At 38.7% G+C, this 21026-nt stretch overlaps 1 protein-coding gene across 5 annotated transcripts in view; it reads left to right on the top strand.

Moving 5' to 3' along the window:
- The window catches only part of arhgef12a (Rho guanine nucleotide exchange factor (GEF) 12a), a 93664-nt gene that overhangs the window by 27227 nt on the left and 45411 nt on the right, over window positions 1-21026 (top strand). The window lies entirely within an intron of this gene.

The raw sequence follows: 21026 nt of genomic DNA, 5'->3' as shown, positions 1-21026 counted from the left end.
CCTGCTTGACGAGTTGATTGGCAGTATTGTCATGTGCACACAGTGTGAGGAGTGATTAGAAAGACATTAAGCACACATAATGACTGTTGTAAGAGTTGTTGTCAATTTGAACTACTGATTGTACCTTATTGCATGTGTATCTAAATATGCTGAAAACATGTGACTAATTAAATATGACTGCACTTAAACGGCCAAAGAGTCTATACAATGCAAGAAATACAACACCTCACCCAACGAACCATCTTCACTCTGACCCATTATTAGATACAAGTACTTGCCAATGACAGCTGTTAATGACTATTAACAGTTGCACAGAAATAACGATTTTGAGGAGACACTATACAAAGTTTTTGGTATACATTGGCATTTTGATGTGCACTGCAAATCACAGCATTAATTTTATTAATATTTGGTGAATAAAAACACGTAAGATCCGTACAGTTGTTTATTAAAAAAGGTGATACTAAGGAAAATATTCCGCGATATATGTTACATTAGAGATATAAGAGAACTCGCGTAAGATTAAATGCAAAGGAAAAAATAAAGCAAAATATGAAGACAATCCATATAAGAGCAGAGAGCTTTTTAAAAGGGATGCAAGGTAGTGATGCAGCAATATCATTTACATGTTAAGAGAACCCATAGGAGAAATACTTTTTCTATTTTTATGGCATTTGATGCAAAAGAAATACACATTGTCATTGCTTCAGCTTTTAATGTTGGTGGTCAAAACTGCTTTCTGTGCTTTAGTGCCACCTGTTCTGCTGGCTTTGGGAACTGCAGCAGCTCCTGACACATGATTCACAGCTCAAATAATATTGGTCAGTGCATTTCTTCTGCCAAAAAAATTCGACACACCCACTGTAAAAAAAGCTTTGCTTTGTCGGCTCAAACGTTCGTTCCAGGTGTGAAGGGTTCGTTAGGAATCCATTGTTACTGTAAAAAAAAAATTAATTGTGTCGAAGGTTCTCATTTGGTATGAAAAGGCCTTAAACCTGTGATAATATGAGAATGAGAGCTTAACCTCATGGAGTGGATATTTTTGTCACATATTGTATATTGTTCCTCTTTTTGAAACTGAAAGAGAAGTGAAAGTGTAATGTGAACATTTGCTGGGTTACTACGTGTTTCCATGTGCTTTATTTCTTGCATAGCCCCATATGACTTTTTTCCTTTTTTAACACAAAGGGAGAAAGGGAGTTTATGGTGACCACCTCTTCAAGCTTCAAAATTATGCAAAAATAAGTTAAATGAACTTAAATATTTGAGTTATGAGTCCAGAACTTGACATTTCAAGTAATACTTAATTAAGACAACTTGATTTTTACAGTAATGACAACTTTAGGGTTTACAGTGTGGAAGACAGCGGCAGGACCTTCGGATGACACACAGCTCATATCGCTGTTTCCATGAGTTAATAAAACCCCACATGAGAGACACGTGTAGGGATGTGACGGTATAAAATTTTCATATCACGATAATTGCTGAAGCATTTATCACAGTATACAGTATTATCACAGTATTGCATTGAATTACAAAACGGGTTGAAAGATAAATAAACTTTGTTCTCTAAACTAATGTTGTTCTTAATTACAAGATTTAGTTACTTGTTTTGTACAACCCCAATTCTGAAAAAGTTGGGACAATATGAAAAATGCTAATAAAAACAAAAATGAGTGATTTGTAAATTATATTCACCCTTTGCTATATTGAAAGCACTTCAACTAAACAATATATGATGCTTTACCTTGTGAGTTTCATTTATTTTTTTATTTTTTTATGTACAGTAATTTCAAATCAGATGATTACAACATGCTCCAAAAAAGGTGGGACAGTCGAGTGTTTACCACTGTGAAACATCACCATTTCTTCTAATAACACTTATTAAGCATTTGGGAACTGAAGACACAAGTTTGTTACGTTTAGAAAGTGGAATCTTCCCCTAATCATCCATTATGCAGGTCTTTAGCTGTACAATTGTATGGGGTCTTCATTGCTGTATTGTGTGCATCATAATGCACCACACATTCTCAATTCGAGACATGTCAGGACTGCAGGCAGGCCAATCTAGCACCCACACTCTGCTTACACAGCCATGCACTTGAAATCTGGGCAGTATATGGTTTGAAGTTGTCCTGCTGGAAAATGCAGGGACGTCCCTGGAAAAGATGGTGCTGGATGGCAGTATATACTGCTCCAAATTTTGTACATATCTGTCTGCATTAATGGTGTTCTCACAGATGTGCAAGTTACCCATGCCATGGGCACTGACACACACCTGGCCCATCCAGACACTGGCTTTTGGACCTGATGCCAATAACAGTTTGGATGGCCCTTTTCCTCTTTTGCCCGGATAACACAACGGCTTTGTTTTTCAAAAAACGTTTTGAAATGTGAGATCACATGCATTCAGAAGTGGTTTTCGTCTTGCCCTTTACACACCAAGATTTGACCAGATTACTTGAATCTTTTAACTATATTGTGCACTGTAGAGGGTGAAATGCCGATATTTCTACCAATTTGTCTTTGGGGAACATTGTTCTCAAAGTGCTGGATTATTTGTTGAAGCATCTGTTGGCAAATTGACAAGTCTTGAACAATACTTGCTCTTGAAGTACTAGGCTGTTTTTGGAGGCTCCATTATGACACACGAGCCTTACCTGTTTAACATCTCCTGTTTCACATCGCCTTGTTATTTCAACTCGTCAAATTGTTATTAGTCTTAAATTGCCTCTGTCTCAACTTTATTGTAGCATGTTGTAATCATCTGATTTGAAATTACTGTACATTTTCAAAAAAAATATTAAATTCACAAGGTAAAACATCATAATGTGCAGTTGTAGTGCTTTCAATATAGCAAAGGGTGAATATAATTTACAAATCACTCCTTTTTGTTTTTATTAGCATTTTTCATACTGTCCCAATTTTTTCAGAATTGGGGTTGTACTTTTTCAATTTAAAGATCACAAAGAAAGAGACTTTGCAAAGATCAAACCTTATAAGATTCAAAGCGACATGGTGGCTTTCGAAAGTCTGAGTCCAATGCTTCTATTTTTTATTTATCTAATTTATTACGGTTCATTTTCATTGCAAATGAACAAGTAACAACAATGGTAACTTTTTGAGGGAAAAGTTTAATTGAAAAAGAAACATGAATTTTAGAGTTTCCTAATAATCTGGTATGTCTTCCTATTACTGAAAGAGAGAGAGTGTTGGGAATGTTGATTTATTGATGGAAATGCTACAGTGCATTCAGAAAAATCTCGGTATTGGGAAATTTCACGGTATTTTGAAGTGCTCACAATAACAATATTGTGCATGTTAATTATCACAGTATACCCTATTATTGAATATCGGCAAATGTGAAATGCGGTTGTGAGTCCTGAAAATTTGCGGGTGTCAGTTCAGTTATAGAATGCGGTTGTCACTCTAGTACATAACCGACCTGTGTGTGAACGGAACCGTATTTAGCACTCATGTGAACATTGCTATTGAATATTTGAAGGAAGGACATCAGCAGAGGAAGTGCTAAATATATTCCATGCAGCACCTTAGTCTTTCGGAGTATTTGCACAACACAGACCGATTGTTGTTTGATTAAAATATTGTATTTGTGGTCGACTGATATGGAATTTTCAATGGCCGATATGATATCTAGAGAGCAGGATGGACGATTTAAATGCTGATAAACATAATGTAATTTAACAGCAGCAAATAAGATGTACACAGTTTCTAAAGTGAACGAACACTTGCTTAAACTTGAAAAAAAAAAAAGATTGAAAACTGAAATTGTTTACCACCTTTTGACAGATCTATTGGACGATTTTGCAACTCATACATGGGACAGTTAACACTTGTGTTAATTGGCCAAGCGAACAAGGTTATAGGCCGATAATCACAAAATGACCAAATATCGTCCGAGCAACAAACGCTTTATGTAGGTCTGTTAGTCTGACTACTACGATTTCAGTCAGACTAAAGAATTAGAAAATTATTGTTTTTGTTTGAATGTTTAAGTCTGGCTAGTGATGCACCAAAATAAAATTCTTGGTCGAAACTGAAAATTCTGGACACACTAGGATAAAAACCGGAAACGTTTATTTTAAATTAGACTTTGAACAAATTTGAAATGTTATTATTAGGGATAATACACTCTTTCTATAACTACACATTTTAGTTTAAAATAGAGTACATAATATATATATAAAAATGTGTAGACTATTAACAGCTTAACTGGATAATGCAGCAGCTAAATTAACAGTAATTCCAGTGAAAATCTAGAGTGAAGTGAACATAAAGCCAATCTTGAGTCGTGTGCGCTAATGACCAAGAGAGCCATCACTTCACTTCTGGGGACGTGGACTTTAATGTGCAATAGGGCTGAACAGTTAAAAGAATAAACAATCGAGATTATAATTACAGCTGCCACAATTTACTAATCGTGAAAAGTGTCAATTATAGCAGTCCATATAGGTCTTTTCATGTTGCAGAACAATTTTCTAGTTCATTTTTTATTTCTATTTTATTAACAAATGTTCTATTTGTAAGCAATCACAGACAAGTATTTTGCTTGCTTTCTGTGTATAATTGATTCAAACTTTGAACAAAAGCTTTGGGTTGTTTTATGCTTCTAGGCCCAATGTAAAGCTGATCGTTTTGGCAACTAGTCTTGATTTCCTGAAAGTCATTCAGGAACACAGTTCTCAGCTTGTTTTGGCTGTGTAACCGACATAAAGAATAGAACATGCAGTTGATCCACCCTCAATAAGTATTTTAATGTAAATTGTATTCATCCAGATTAATTGCATTTACAATATCCAGGGAAATAATTGGCAATTATGATTTTTGCCGCAATCTTGCTGCCCTAATGTGCAACATAGTATTCACTTTCTCCATATGAGTGTTTCTGTTATCGGATTTTGAAGTAACGAGTTCTGTTCAAATTTTAGGCTTAGATTTTCTACCATTTTTATTTTTCATTTTATGCCATTTTCGGCATCTCGTCTTATGACTATACTTTTGAAACAGTTTGTATTTTAATATTTTTTCAGGTGTAATGCCTTTCCCCATAGCCTTCCATTGTATGTTAATTACTGTAAATATCATTTTTATTTGTTTTACAAATTGGGCAAAATTATTTTCTTGGGTAATTGACAGTATCTCACAGTATTCTATATAGCTAAGGCTATTGCTGTGTGCCTCTGTGTGGGATTAAGGAGCCCTTGTGTCGGGTCACTGGACTGTGCATATTAGTGTGACTCCTGCTGAGACACATGCATGACCATTTGGAGCTGAGCAGGCATTGATGTCATGGACTGCAGCGCAGAGGTCCTCTGGGCCGCACTGGTCACAAACAGCATGTGTTCTTTCTTGTCGTCCTGCGGAGTCACTGCTCTCACTCACTCACTTCCCCTCTCTCTCTCACTCACTTCCCCTCTCTCTCTCTCTCTCTCAACCCCGGCTCTCTGCACCCCCCATCTGCCTGCCATGCTGCCGACTACGACCTGAGCATTAACCACAGCAGAATGCACATACATTTAAGAACTGCACTGCACTTGCACTCGCACTGTTCTGTATCTGTTTTCAGAAAAGGCTGGGTAATGAATGTTGTTTTGTGCTGCCTGAGTATTCATAATGGCATAGGTGCAGGTTAACGATTAGTGGTGCTTGCTCGTGTCACACTGTTTGTGCTACAGACATTAATGATATGTCAAATCTTATGGCCTGTTTAGGAGAGGCATGTTAAGTAATCAGACAAATGATTTTCACCTGGTGGATGATAAAGCGGGCAAAAATGTCCGTAGACTTGCTTGAAAAGATGGACGAGAAGGAATCATATCTAGGCACCAGAATATCATAGACTCCGGCTCGTATGACTTTTTTGGCCAGTAAGTACACCCTTGGAACCATCTAGAACATCCTAGAAACCACTTAGGAATGTGCTAAAAACAATGCGGAACACCTTATTAAATGCATAGCATTGTCCTGGCAACAACCCACAACAGCCTAGCATTGTGGCAGCTACATTTGCACATGCTCTTTGCAACTACTACTCACATTTTCTCCTGATACATGGAGACATTATAGTGAGGCATTGCTCTTTATTACACTGATGAACCAAAACATTATGACCACTCACAGGTTAAGCGAATAACGTTGATCATCTCCTAACAAGGCCACATGCCATGCTCTGGGTAGGTTAGACGGTATGCGAACAATCATTTCTCATAGTCAACGTGTTGAATGCAGGAGTAAAGACCTGAATGACTTTGACAAGGGCCAAATTGTTATGGCCAGACGACTGGGTCAGAACATCTCTGAAACGGCAAGGCTTGTGGGGTGCTCCCGGTCAGCAGTGGTGAGTGCCTACCGACAGTGGTATGAGGGGGGACAAACCACAAACCGGCAACAGGGTGTTGGGTGCCCAATGTTAATCGAGAGTAGACAGAAGGTCTGCTGTGGCACATGCCACAGAAAATTTTAATGATGGTTATGGGAGGAATGTGTCAACATATAGTGCACTTCACCCTGCTGCATATGGGGTTGCGTAGCCACAGACATGTCCATGATGATCCCTGTCCACTGTCGAAAGCACCTACTATGGGCATGCAAGCGTCGGAACTGGACCTTGGATTAGGATTATTTTATCAAATTTATGGATGTTTCACAATTAGATTTTTTTCAACTGTTAAATGTACTCCCATGATTCAAATTGCATATTCAGAAATAAAAGAATATTATAAGTCTAATAATAGTCTATCTATAAAGTTACCTAGAAATCAATATCTATAGATTATCAAGTTTATATAGAAAGTATTCATTGTATATCAAACAATTTGTGTGTATATTCATAAACCCCTGCAGATAGAGCAGTACACTTGAAACACGTCACAGAACAAAGCAGTAACTAGCGATCTATCTAAATCATCATGGTAAAAGCAGCAGGGTATGTTTGATTCTCCCATATATATATATATATATCCATATGATTTGATATGAAACACCCATAACTGCCACATAACTAATGCTTTTTTATGGGTATGAAGAAAAAAGACCGTTCATCAACATGCGTGCACCGAGGCCAGTTATGGTCTTAAGCCGGTGTGTACATGATAGATGAAGTTGAGAAACAATCAGTGTAAAATTGTACTGGGAATATTATCATTGTCTTTTATATCAGTCTCCATATTGTTAACCTGTAACATTCAGTTGGAGCATGCCACACACGTGCAGCTGATCAGATCGGGAGTGGCATTATGACAAGCACTGTGAATTATTTTTCTCTTCCTTATTCAGCCTTTGGTGGATTTACAATGTATCTAACTATAGCGTTTGCAATGTTTTATACAAAACCTTGATTCCTCGATTAAAAATAAAATGTAAAAATTGTGTCAAAACGCAAATTCAAATTAATTGAAAAAATCTGAAAAACCGCCCAGCCCTACCTTGGAGCAGTGGAAGAAGGTTGCCTGGTCCGATGAGTCCCGTATTCTTTTACATCACGTGTTCGTGTGCGCTGTTTACCTGGGGAATTGATGGCACCAGGATGCACTGTGGGAAGACGACAAGCCGGTGGAGGGAGTGTGATGCTCTGGGCAATGTTCTGCTGGGAAACCCTGAGTCCAGCCATTCATGTGGACGTCAACTTGACACGTGCTACCTACCTAAACATTATTGCAGACCAGGTACACCCCTTCATGGCGTGGTGTTCTCTGATGGCATTTGCCTCTTTCAGCAGGATAATGCGCCCTGCCACACTGCACACATTGTTCAGGAATGGTTTGAAGAAAATGATGAAGAGTTCAAGTTGTTGCCCTGGTGGCATGCATAGGACCAACAGCAGATTAGGCAGGTGGTCATAATGTTTTGGCTTATCAGTATATATGATTACTGTGTTGAAATCTGTAAGCTAAACCTCCAGATAAAGCACTACAGAAAAGGGAAAACAAAGAAAATGAGTCGCTGTCCCTTCGTGTTGCTCAGCCATGTTGTTTTTCACCCCATGTAATCTTTCCTTCAAGTGGTTTCTGACAAACACTCTTTTCAGACTTGAGTAATCGGGATGTCCCTCATTCAGGCCCTTCTGGCTTTGCGTGGAACAGTTTTCCATTATTACACAAAACCTCAATTGAGCCGAGAACCCCCCCCCCCCCCCCAATCCCTCTGCCCCTGCCATTCTTGCACTTCTATTACCCTTCCAGTCCAGCTTATCCCCACTGCCTCCCTTTCCTCTCTTCCTACTCCTCCAGAAGTGAAGATGCCACCCCTGCATCTGACAAATGTTAAGTCTGGAATGAGTGCAAAAACAACTGTCTCATTGTAGAACACTGAGTTAAAAACAATAGACTCAAAAGTAATACATTCTAAGATCTGATTGGATGAACCTTGTTCGAAGTTGCAGCTACTTGCTTGGCAACCATAACAACGAGTAGTTACACACTGGGTGTCAAAACAAAATCACTCCAAGGGCTCGTCATTAAACGTTAAGCATTTTAAGCATTTTGCCGGTGTTCAACACGCTTAACTCACGCAGCTCAAGCGGGAAATCCCCAACATACTGGATCATTGGATTACCTGAATCCATAGTTATTATCTTCTTATATAAACAAATGTTTCTTCTGTTTATTTCTTTATGCACTGTAAATATCTTGCAGTATTATTTCTCGTCAATAGTATACTTTAATAAAAATCATTTAACTATCGTCATGATGCATTTCACTCTATGCAGCAGCTTATTTTTAACAGCAGAATAAAAATATGAACTTTGTAGTAAGTGACAGGCTTAGGCTATATCACAAATATTGCCGGTTATTTTTACGTTATTAAGGTTTTAATCAGGCTACTTGTCCGATCGGGCAAGTAAAATTCTCTTACACTTTCCCCTTCAAAATCCACTTGTCACAGACGAGTGTTAATGATGATCCTGGCTCCCTTTATAATCAGTGAAGCTGTTTACATTGGAAGGTTTAGTTTATGACACATTTTGAAGATTATATTATAATTTTTTGCTTGGTGTCAGATTTTCAAAGTCATGCTGCAGATATATCGCAGTAAAAACGGTACATACCGTCATAGCACCAAGCCTTACAAAATTATTAACCCCCGCGTCAGCCATTAAGCAAACAGGCCTGACTCTATTGATGCTAAAACAGTGACACATTCCAATCGGAGACAAATGGAAAAATGTCCCAGTAATAAAAATTTATGCAATAGCATTACTCATAACAGTTGTGGTCATAAACACATGTATTCTTACATGTACCATCAGGATGCATGATTCATTGGGGAGTGAATAACGATTGTAAAAGGATGAGTTATTAGCTGCTTCGGTTGTTTGGATTTACTTTTCCATGATTCCTCCTCTTTAGCAGTAGGTTTTTAGCCGAGCAGACCATGGAACGTTTTACAGCCACTTTCATAAATGTCCCATTCAGCTCTCAAACTGCTCTCAGAAGGATCCTGTGTCACTAGAGCGCTCTGATACATGCAAGAACACTGTCCTACACCACAGCCCCAGCTTACATACTGAAGCACTATACCATTTTACAATTTTTGGTTATCCTCTTTTTAATCAGGGAAGGTTAACAACAGTTATGGATGGTGTTAACAATTTAATATTCTTTTTCTTTTAATCATTTGACATTTTTTCAAATGTATTTTATTATTTTTTTTGTTCTTATTTCATGTTCTTAATTGCTTTTTATTTTATGTATCTTGTATTTTCTTTAAAATGTATATGTAAAGCACTTTGAATTGCCATTGTGTATGAAATGTGCTATATAAATAGACTTGCCTTGCTTTGCCATTGTTTTTCAGTGTGTTCTTTTTAAGTGGTTTCAGTCTCTTTAATTTCTTTTAGGGCTTGTTGACTGCTAATTCATACTATGGTGTAATTTCACTCCATGTAACATGGTAACATCTGAAAAACTTGATTCTGATTGGTCAGTTGCAGCATTCTGCAGTCAAATGTTTTTTGTATAATGACCACTAAGCTGTTTATTTCCCTTACAACAAATTTCCTACACTGTGCTAGTTTTATGTTTCTCATATCACTATTTTTCAGTTATGGGAAGTGACCCAATTAAGCCCACATACCATATAAGCCCACTTACCGTTTTATTGTAAAATACAAAAAAGTCAACGCAAGAGAAACAATTGTTGTTGCAGAGGAAATGCACACATTTGTTGGTATCATTTGATTTTTTATTTGGAGCCAATCAAATGTTTCGTTCTTATTTGGTACCATGTGCTACCACTCGGTGGCCATTTTGGAAGTTGCTTCAAAAAAAGCAATTTTTCTGGAGTCAGATTAACAAACCGGGAAAGGAATGATACTTTTTTATTATTTTTTTTTATTTAGAGATTAATATATATATATATATATATATATATATATATAATGATATTTTTTTTTTTTTTTGGATTTTTCCCATTTTTCTCCCAATTTGGAATGCCCAATTCCCAATGCGCTCTAAGTCCTCGTGGTCGCGTAGTGACTCGCCTCAATCCGGGTGACGGAGGACAAATCTTAGTTGCCTCCACGTCTGAGACCGTCAACCCGTGCATCTTATCACGTGGCTTGTTGAGCGCGTTGCCACGGAGACATAGCACGTGTGGAGGCTTCACGCCATCCACCTCGGCAACCACGCACAACTCACCACAACTCAGTCTCCGCAGTGTCATGTACAACGAGCCACGTGATGAGATGCGTGGATTGACTGTCTCAGAAGCGGAGGCAACTGAGACTTGTCCTCCGCCACCCGGATTGAGGTGAGTAACCGCTCCACCACGAGAACCTACTAAGTAGTGGGAATTGGGCTTTCCAAATTGGGAGAAAAAGGAGGATAAAAAAAAAAAAGCTCTATCTGTAATTATAATCCAGAAATATGACTTTCTTTCCACATGTGCTTATAAGGAACAGTACCTTTGAAAAGCCTGTTTGCTCAGCTTTCAAGCAGAATAATTATTTTATTTTTTTAAACAATAACAAGCATGCTCTACATTGTAAAATATATTGTTTTTATTTATGAAAAAAATATTGTGCGTTTACCTTGACTCTACTTTAAATAATTTAGGTTTTCTTTTCACTGACCCCAATTGTTCCTAATAAGCCCACTGAGCAAATAACCCATTGAACCTCATATTAAACTGAATTCCATGTCAACTCTACATACTGAATCTCTTTTCATTGCAGGGAGAAAATGAATAGGCAGAGAACAATATATAAGGACTGTTAAATTAAGAAATTAAGTATTTCTTTAACTGGTCATAATGTTTGAGGTCTAGCTCAAAAAAATTAATTAAAATTGAGGTTTTTATTTAGTAAAATGTGAAGCATTTACATTTTTAAAAGCGTAGTGGGCTTATTAAGAACACATGTTGTCTTAAATGGTACACATGTTCATAATAAGCGCACTCCGGACTTTTCACATTTGCAGTTAAATAAAGTAAACTTAATTTTGTCAGTTAATGTCAAAACATAACGTGAGTGTTTAGATGAGAGATTAGTCTTTGATTTAATATGCACTTTATTGGAAGGCTGTTAACATTTATATATGAAAACATGTAAAACTTAGATTTGGGTGGGCATAATTGGGTCACTTCCCCTAATCAAATCTCTCAGCTCAAATCATAATTTCCTGTCCATTTATTTATTAATTTGGTAAGTTGCTTGATAATGTACAGTCAGCTGGTCATTGCAAAATAAACCCCTTCAGGATAATACAAAACCCTGTTAGGGTTTATTTTGCAATAGTGACAGACTGACTGTACATTGTATATACAGTTTCTTGTTAATTTTTTTATTTTAAAAATTATTTTGATTTACATGTGACAGGTAAATTAAAAGGTTAAGTATATGTTGAAATCATAGTCGCTGTGCGTGGAGAGGGGGTAAAGGATTGCATTCTATTTAGCCTGCACTTTCACTCAATATAATTAATTGTGTTTTAATTGAAAAGTCAGTGATTGACAGCTGTTCTCTCATTAGGCTTATCTAGTTTACCAGCAGTGACTAATTGCCCTGCGTAATCTACCAGCCTCATAATGGGTGGGCTAATCCCTGCAAGGCCTTTCCATTTACTTTGATGCAGTGTTAATTTCACAGTTTGCTGACCTCTGAAGCAATCTTAGAAAAGTTAGTTAAGCATTAGCAAGATTATTCTCTGGGGTCTGAGACACTACAAATGTCTTACACTTAGGGGTGTGAATTTTTGGATTGAAACTGATTCGATTCAAGATTCAGAGGTTTTTGCAAATTCAAAACGATTCAATTCGATTCACAATGAAATTAAATTCGATTAACAATTCAGTTCTGCATTTTAAAAAAAAAATGCATTTATATTATTTTTTTAAATACTTCCCCAAATGTGTCTTAAGCAAGAAAAAGAAAGGCAAACTACTTAAGATTGTTCATTCCACCAAAGGTAACATTTTACATTTCGGGAGCATTTTTATGATTAAGCTCCCCTTAATTTCTAACCATGTAGTGGCCACTCAGCGAGTAGGCAGCTGTATCAAATGGTTTGAGTGTGTTTGACTCGCAACACAAGCACTATTGCGAGCTGTCATTTGCTCATAAGATAGTGGCCATCTGGAGGAGATATCAGACATATGGTGCTTGAAAGACTCGGAAAGCTGATCAGAAAAGTTTCAGGGAGAGTTACGGATGGAACGGCACGACCCCGTGAAGGGTGATGGAAGAGTGCAGCGCGCGTCTGTGGGAAGAGGGAGAGCTGTGAGTGCGCGCTCCAGAATGCGCTAGAGAATGAAGCCGCGCATGTCTCATTTAAATCGCATTACTAATTTAAAATGTATATATTCCAAAATATTGTATACAAATTTTTTTTTTTTTTTTTCTCCCAATTTGGAATGCCCAATTCCCAATGTGCTTTTAAGTCCTCGTGGTCGCGTAGTGATTCGCCTCAGTCCGGGTGGCGGAGGACGAATCCCAGTTGCCTCCGCATCTGAGACCGTCAACCCGTGCATCTTATCACGTGGTTTGTTGAGCGCGTTGCCACAGAGACATAGCGCATGTGGAGGCTTCACGCCATCCACCGCGGCAACCACGCTCAACTCACCACGCGCCCCACCGAGAGTGAACCACATTATAGAGACCACTAGGAGGTTACCCCATGTAACTCTACCCTCCCTAGCAACCGAGCCAATTTGGTTGCTTAGGAGACCTGGCTGGAGTCACTCAGCATGCCCTGGGATTCGAACTAGCGAACTCCAGGGGTGGTAGCCAGCGTCTTTACCACTGAGCTACCCAGGCCCCGAATCATGTGATTTTTAAAAGTTTAAAACTGTCCCGCAATTGACCCTTTTTACATGCAGCTGTATTTGAAACCCCACTGCAGCAGTGGTGACTTTTTTTTAAAATTATTATTATGGCAGGGTAATCTTACATAAAGAATAATGTTATACATTTACAAATTTGTTAGATTTTAGGGCTGGGTGATAGGAAGATGTAACCCAAATGCGGGTTGCCTATTTAATGTGCGGCAGTGAGTAATTTAGCTCATCTTCCCACCACTGTGGCGGGTGACCTGCTAGATGTCTTTGAGTGATACATGACAAGAAATGCTGTTACACACACAGACATGCTCTTGAAGAAGCACACTTTTTATTTTAAAGAACAGATGACAGAAAAGCCGTTGATGCCCGGGTCTGATTCGCTGTTTATTCAGAGGCGTGAAGCACAAGTGTGTCTCGTGGAACACGCGCATGTAAAGAGTTCTCACGCTTTTCTGTTTCAGTCGTATGAAAACAGTTTGCAATAATAGTGTCGTCTATGAGAATGCTGCACATGACGTAAGACCATCTCAGGAGGTGCTTGGAGTTTTTTTTTTTTTTTTTTTTTTTTTACATTTATAATTTTCTTTAGCATTTGTATAAGTAATTTTCCGCCTGTTGTCATAGATGGATACTTGCATGACAGCAAATGGGAGGTGATTAAAAAGATTTTTTGAGCACTTCATTATTTTAATTGTTTTTTCAATTCATATGATGTGCAATTTGAAATTTAGAAACATCTTTGTTTTTTTTGTGTTTCAATAAATGAATTTAAATCAAAGCAAAAATATAACATACACCCTCGGCAGTGGGGGCAGGGGGATTAACGATGCAATCGGATATTGCAATATTCTTTTCTAAAATACATATTTCTTGCATATCGTCCAGCCCTACTAGCTTTACGCTGCTAAATCATCACAGTCTGTGAAAAGGCATTTGACTGACCCACAGAATTGACAAGCTCTAATGGACAAGTGTGATTTTTAGCAGATCAAGGTGTGTACCCTCCATTGCCCTTCATTGTTTAAAATATTTAAGTGAATATTTTGTGTCAGAAGTTCTCGTTGTGCACATTATTTTCAGTTTGGTGGTCTGCAAAGTTTTGTTAAAGCTGGCACCACACTAGCAGACTCCAAACAACTTGATTTTGGTGTTTTGCTGAGATCTCGCTCTACATTTTACATTTACATTTTACATTTATTCATTTGGCAGACGCTTTTATCCAAAGCGACTTACAAGAGAGGAAAACATAAGCGAATCATCTTAGGAGACAGTGATATAAAAAGTGCTGTATTACAAAGTATCACTAGCATCATAATAGTATTCAAAATAGAATAATGTGCAACAGAATTTTTTCTTTTTTTTTTTTTTTTTTTTTTTTTTTAATGACTGGTTAAGTGCTCATGGAAAAGATGTGTTTTTAGTCGTTTTTGAAGACAGAGAGTGAGTCAGCTTCACGGATGGAGTTGGGAAGGTCGTTCCACCAATGTGGTATGATGAAGCTGAAAGTCCGGGAAAGTGTTTGGTGCCTCTTTGTGTTGGTACAACAAGGCGACGTTCCTTAGCCGACCGCAGACTTCTAGTGGGCGCGTAGCTCTGCATAAATGATTTTAGGTATGCTGGAGCAGACCCAGTAACTGTTCTGTATGCCAGCATCAGAGCCTTGAATTTGATACGTGCATCAACCGGTAGCCAGTGGAGAGAGACAAGGAGTGGTGTAACATGTGCTCTCTTTGGTTCATTAAAGACCAGACGTGCTGCTGCATTCTGGATCATTTGGAGGGGTCTAGTTGCACATGCAGGGAGGCCTGCAATGAGAGCGTTACAGTAGTCCAGTCTAGTTATGACAAGTGACTGGACAAGCAGTTGTGTGGCATGTTCAGAGAGGAAGGGTCTTATCTTCCTGATATTGTAGAGTGTAAATCTACATGATCTTGTGGTCTTTGAGATGTGGTCTGTGAAATTTAGTCTGTTGTCGATGGTTACCCCTAGATTTCTGACCGATTTGGAAGGCGTTACTGTAGTTGCACCCAGCTGCGCGGTGATGTTGTGTTCAACATCAGGGTTGGCTGGAAAGACAAGGAGTTCAGTCTTGGCTGGGTTGAGTTGCAGGTGGTGCTCCTTCATCCAGGCTCTCTTCAGTTGGAGGTAAAACACATGGTGATACAAAATGGAGGAGTGATGACAAGCATACCAACTCATCGCAACTCTCTCTCTTATTCCCTGTCATGTGGAGCTCGCCGAAATAGCAGCATAAGTACCACGTAAGCATAAACAATTGCAATAGATTTATTTAGGGTGTTTTCAGACCTGTACTTTGCTTGATTTATTTCAGAAACAGGGGCTAAAATAGTTACAATGTTGACATTTTTCATGGTTTGGTTAGGTTTCATAGTCACAGAGCTCTCTCTCCCTCTCGTGCCCGCACACTTGCACAGACACACTTGCACGCACACACACACACATACACACAGAAAGAATGAAGCCACGTTTTTGTCAAAAAGTTGCTGTCACCATCCTGCCTGTGTCGGCTGCTATCCAAAAGAGAGAAGAGCTCATGGAGATCGACCATATTTATCACGGTATACATTCACATTTGAACATTGCACATTTCTTTGAATTTCCAAGTTGGACCATTTTTTTTATTTTCATTAAAGTGAGAAAGACTAGCGCTCCAACTAGTAATTCTGTTTTCTTTCCTTGTCAATCTGATTCATTTTCACAAAATTAGAACCAATATCAATTTGTTTATTTTTAAAGGCTCGTAACATGCCTATTAATAAAGCTAAATTTAGTAGGAAAAAATGTTATGGTCTGAAAGAGCTTTGGAACCACGTTAACTTATGCAGCGCCTCATGCGTGGAAAAGAGGCAACGTGTGCGGTGCGGGACAGGGCATACAAGAAGCGTGTTCTGTGCTAGAGAAAAATATTCAAGAAAACAGTGCAGAAAGATCAGAGCTGGTGTACACAACACTGTTGTTTTGTCACGCTGCTCACTAGAGACGATGAGAGAACGCAGCCGTCTTCATAAAGTTTTGCTGTCTGGATGGAATCAGTCCAGGGTCTGGACCTGGGCCGCGGTGACCGGCGTAGCCTTATCTAGCAAGTGCAGCTAACGTTAGCAACTTCATACAGTCTGGGAAAGCCGAAATGCTTGTGTTTTTAGCGACACACCCCTGACCGTCTTGATTTAGAGCATAGGCCAAATATCGAAAATTACTCAAAAGATTATCATCGATATTGTGGATTTTTTATCATGATAAATATTGAGATCGTTTTATCGCCTGGCCCTAGATCGACCTATATCTAATATAGCCACCAAAGGAGATTTCATGTTTTGAATTAAATGTATTACAGTGACAAGCTGTGGTCTCAGATCGATTGTTTTGGTGCGGATCAGAGTGCAATCGCCGTGTTCATATATGCCTACACGAACCGAACCAAGAGAGAAAACGCACCAAGTTCCGTAATAAATGCTTCAAATGAGCAGATGTGAAAACACCCTTAGGAAGCGAGTCATGAAGTAACTTTACCTAATTTTGTTTGGCTTGATATTTATTTGTTGTGTTGATGTTACATTTTATATATAATTAATAATGCAATTATAAAAAAAAAAAAAAAAAGAGTATATCTGAATCAGATGTATACAGAGTTTAATTTCACCTCAGGCCGTGCATGCTGCTTCCCTTACTTGTGGTGCGCACAGGAAACTGTCCTCTTGCAAGACAAGCAAAGTAGCTATGGACATCACTCCTGCGTTGGTTCGGGAAGCGGATTTCCAAATTGTTGGCTTGCAAGTCGCTATGGATGTTTTCACATGTGAGTCTTCTTTAAATCTGTGTGTGCTTGCAAGTTATTTTCCTGCGCAGCAGGCTTTTTGACATGCAAGATAATCACTTCGTTTGTCAGGTCCCGTTTTTCATCGGACCGTGTTGACATGTTAATTTTGCTCGTCAAAAATGTATGGTTTGTGTAAGTAGCCTAGAAAATGGCTAGTTATGCTAATAATTTATTATTATTTTTAACCTGCTGATCAAGAAGGCTATTTTTTTCATCCAATTTGGAATGCCCAATTCCCAATGCGCTTTTTAAGTCCTCGTGGTCACGTAGTGATTCGCATCAATCCGGGTGGCGGAGGATGAATCTCAGTTGTCTCCGTGTCTGAAACTGCCAACCGGCACATCTTATCACATAGCTTGTTGAGTGCATTGCCACGGTGACATAGTGCGTGTGGAGGCTTCACGCCATCCACCGCGGCATCCACGCTCAACTCACCACACTCCCCACCAAGAACAAACCACATTATAGTGACCATGAGGAGGTTACCCCATGTGACTCTACCCTCCCTAGCAACCAGGCCAATTTGGTTGCTTAGGAGACCTGGCTGGAGTCACTCAGCACACCCTGCATTTGAACTAGCGAACTCCAGGGGTGGTAGCCAGCGTCTTTTACCACTGAGCTACCCAGGCCCCCAAGAAGGCTATTTTTAACGATGTGCAGAGTCCGACTGCTTAATTAGTTAAATTATCTTTTATTCTGTGTGCAAGTCATGTATATAACAAAAGGTTTATTGTACATTTCTCACAGGTCTATGTGTATAGACCTCTCCACGAAGTCCTGCATGTGTCTGTTCATAGGCAGGTTCACAGTAGTTTAATTAGCTTCTTATTCAAATTCTGGTAAAATGAATTTTTTCATTTTCTAAATGCATATAAGTGAACCAAACTATAGAGCATCTACATCTGTGATGCTGTTTTTGAGTAGCGCTAAAATATTGCACACCGCTGTGAAGGCTAAAAATAGTTACACACGAATACTTATTAAACACAGCCTTTTGTGATTCACAGAGCTATCGCACGTCTTCAAGTGGCTTTGAATAAAATGCATCCAGGTATCGGATCGGTGCATCCCTAACGCTAATGGCTAAAGTTACTCGTCCACACTGAAACGTTTGAAAACTCTTAAATATCCTTACTGCACATGCGAAAAATTGCCATACCATGTAAGGTCTGAAACGCAATTGTCCTCGTGTTCCTTTGCCAGAAAGCAGTTCCAAGTAAACTTCCCATCGCCTGCAAAAGTTAAGGTTGTACAATGGAACATTTATCTTTAACAACACTATCAAAGTGAATAACAGGTGCAACAATGGTGCTACAACATGGGCCACCATCTTGATTGCTTTGGGTTAAATAGACAGCAAATACATAATCCTTTTCGGATATCTCCGTTTTCCCAGTCCACACAGCAACGCAAAGGCAGTGTTTTCAAATTTACCACTTGGGAAAGCGTTTTCGCGAAAGCTGTGCTGTGTGGATGGAGGCCAAAACGTAGAGAAAAAAAATGCGTTTTCATACAAAAACGTATTAGTGTGGACATAGCCTTAATTGGAAATCTGTGCATACAGTATGCATCAGATGGGTTTCTTTGGCAGGTGCATTAGTTCGAGTTTAAAATGAGGTCCCTTTGTGTATAGTTGTTACTGAATTTTGATTGGTGTGAAATATTTGAAATGTTGAAAAAAATAGCCAAGTCACCAAGTTTACATATGTTCATGCTCAGTTGATGCAATTACTCTAATACTGTAGGTATCCATGCTCATTCTAACTAACTTTTTTTTTTCTCCCAGCATTTGTTTCATTTTCAGAAAAAAAAAAAAAAAAGTTACATTATGCTGGAAACTAGTCACTTCAGCTTTAATTAGAAAGAGGTGTGATGCTTAAAGGAATATTTCAGGTTCAGTATCTGTTAAGTTGAAAAATCAGCATTTGTGGCACAATGTTGATTACCACAAACATTAATTTCAACTTGCCCTTCCTTTTATTTAAAAAAGTAAAAATCGAGGTTGCAATGGGACACTTACAATGGAAGTGAATGGGGCAACTTTTTTGAAGGTTTAAAGGCAGAAATGTGAAGCTCATAATTTTATAAAACCACTTACTGTACATGAATTCTTGCAATAGAGTGATTTATACCCCCCCCCTCCCCCCCCCAATGATGTAAATTTCGTCATAACTCCGGCGAGATTTTCTCGACTCGTGGATGCAGTCATCGTCTGTGCGCATTGTCGGCTGGCCATTGACTCTACTAAAAGACTATCACGAAGTTGTTGTGGGCTTGCGTCCCACGCGTTCATATTCACTCACGGTCAGAAGAGTATACTCACAAATGCATCGCGGTCAACCAGGCGTGAGGCAATCCGGAACACGCAAAAATGAAGTATACCTGGGCCTTAAGTCATTCAGAGGTAAATTTCTTGAAATCTGTAACTGATTTGTCTCTTTGGCACTATAAAATTCTTGTGTTTGTTTAGCGTGACCCACTTAGACCTGCCCCGACAGTGATGTTCAACCAGTGGCATGAGTTGGGGATGGGACTATCTGACGGTTCGAACAACAGAAGATGAGGGGCGTATTCGGAAAGCTGTTTTGAAAACATTGTTTATTTTTGCAATTCCGTTCGTTAGAGCTAGTGGCGCAGAAATTACATACTTTTGCTTTAAGGTATTTAAGCCATAGACTTCATTATACATCCTACAGAGAAAATGGGTCTATATGCAGAACCATGCGCCCAGTTGAAGGAAATGGCAGCAGTGCGTACAGTGGCCCCTCAGTTAGATGCAGTGAGACACGCCTACAAAGGGCTTCTTCAGTGCTGTGTCCTATCACTGGCTGGCCTGGAGAACAGAGGTTTCTCACACAGTCTGTGAGCAAAGAGGCCAGAGCACTATTAAACATACTCACCCCCACCCCATCTTGCTGCAGAGGCTACATTTAGATCATACTGGTGCACTCAGGCTTTTCCACTTGCTCATAGTGGCCTTTCGTCTGATAAAGAACCAGCAGGCCATTCTAAAATGCAAAAGGGGGCTTTTAATTGACGTGTGTAATGAAAAGGCACATCTGTTGACCTAGCAGGAAGTAGACAAAGCAAATAGTGATTGCACACAGCAAGCAGTCACAACTGAACACTACACAATTCAAACAAATACAGTAAAGTTGCATCAGTCAAGGCTCTTAAAGATGAATCTAAATCTTAATGTGTGGAAGACTAATATATGTTTTTTTTTTTATTGGCCGATGCTGATATCTAGGGAGCAGAGTAGTGTATATACTGTAGATACATACTGTAGTACAAGTGGATTAATATAGCCTAGGTTAAGATCTATGGACAACATCCGTGACATGATGTCAATTACCAGAAAATAATTTTGACTCATCCTGGTAAAAAAAAAAAAAAAGAAGCAAAAACATGTTTACAGTAATGCAGTTAAATGGAAGGCTAATGGGCTAGGCATTGCTCTAGGATAATTGTTCAAATGCACACTGTTTGGAAATTTTAACCACATGACCTAAACCTTTATATGGGTTAACACGAGACTAGTGTGCTAAAATTGCTTGCAAACCTTCTCTTTGCAATCGTTCAACTCCTGTCATGACCATGTAATGCTAGTTGGAAAAAAAAAAAAAAAACACCCAAAGTAATCTCAATCATAATAAACTAGGAAAGTCCCATGATTAACTTTACTGCTCAAATAGCACACATTTTTGTGAAGAACAATTATTAAGTGCTTTAACAAAACACAAGCGTCACATTTCTGCTTTTAAACACACCGAAATGCCCCTAACCCGCTAACAAAGACTTCACTTGTGTGTTACTGAAAATGCATTATTCTTTTATTTTTTTTTTAGCTTAACCTGAAACATTCCTTTAAATGAATACTGATTTTACACAA

Source organism: Myxocyprinus asiaticus, chromosome 39 (genome assembly GCF_019703515.2).
Source record: "Myxocyprinus asiaticus isolate MX2 ecotype Aquarium Trade chromosome 39, UBuf_Myxa_2, whole genome shotgun sequence".
Taxonomy (NCBI): domain Eukaryota; kingdom Metazoa; phylum Chordata; class Actinopteri; order Cypriniformes; family Catostomidae; genus Myxocyprinus; species Myxocyprinus asiaticus.
Note: the sequence above shows the minus strand (reverse complement) of the source record. Positions and strands in the feature narration are given on the sequence as shown.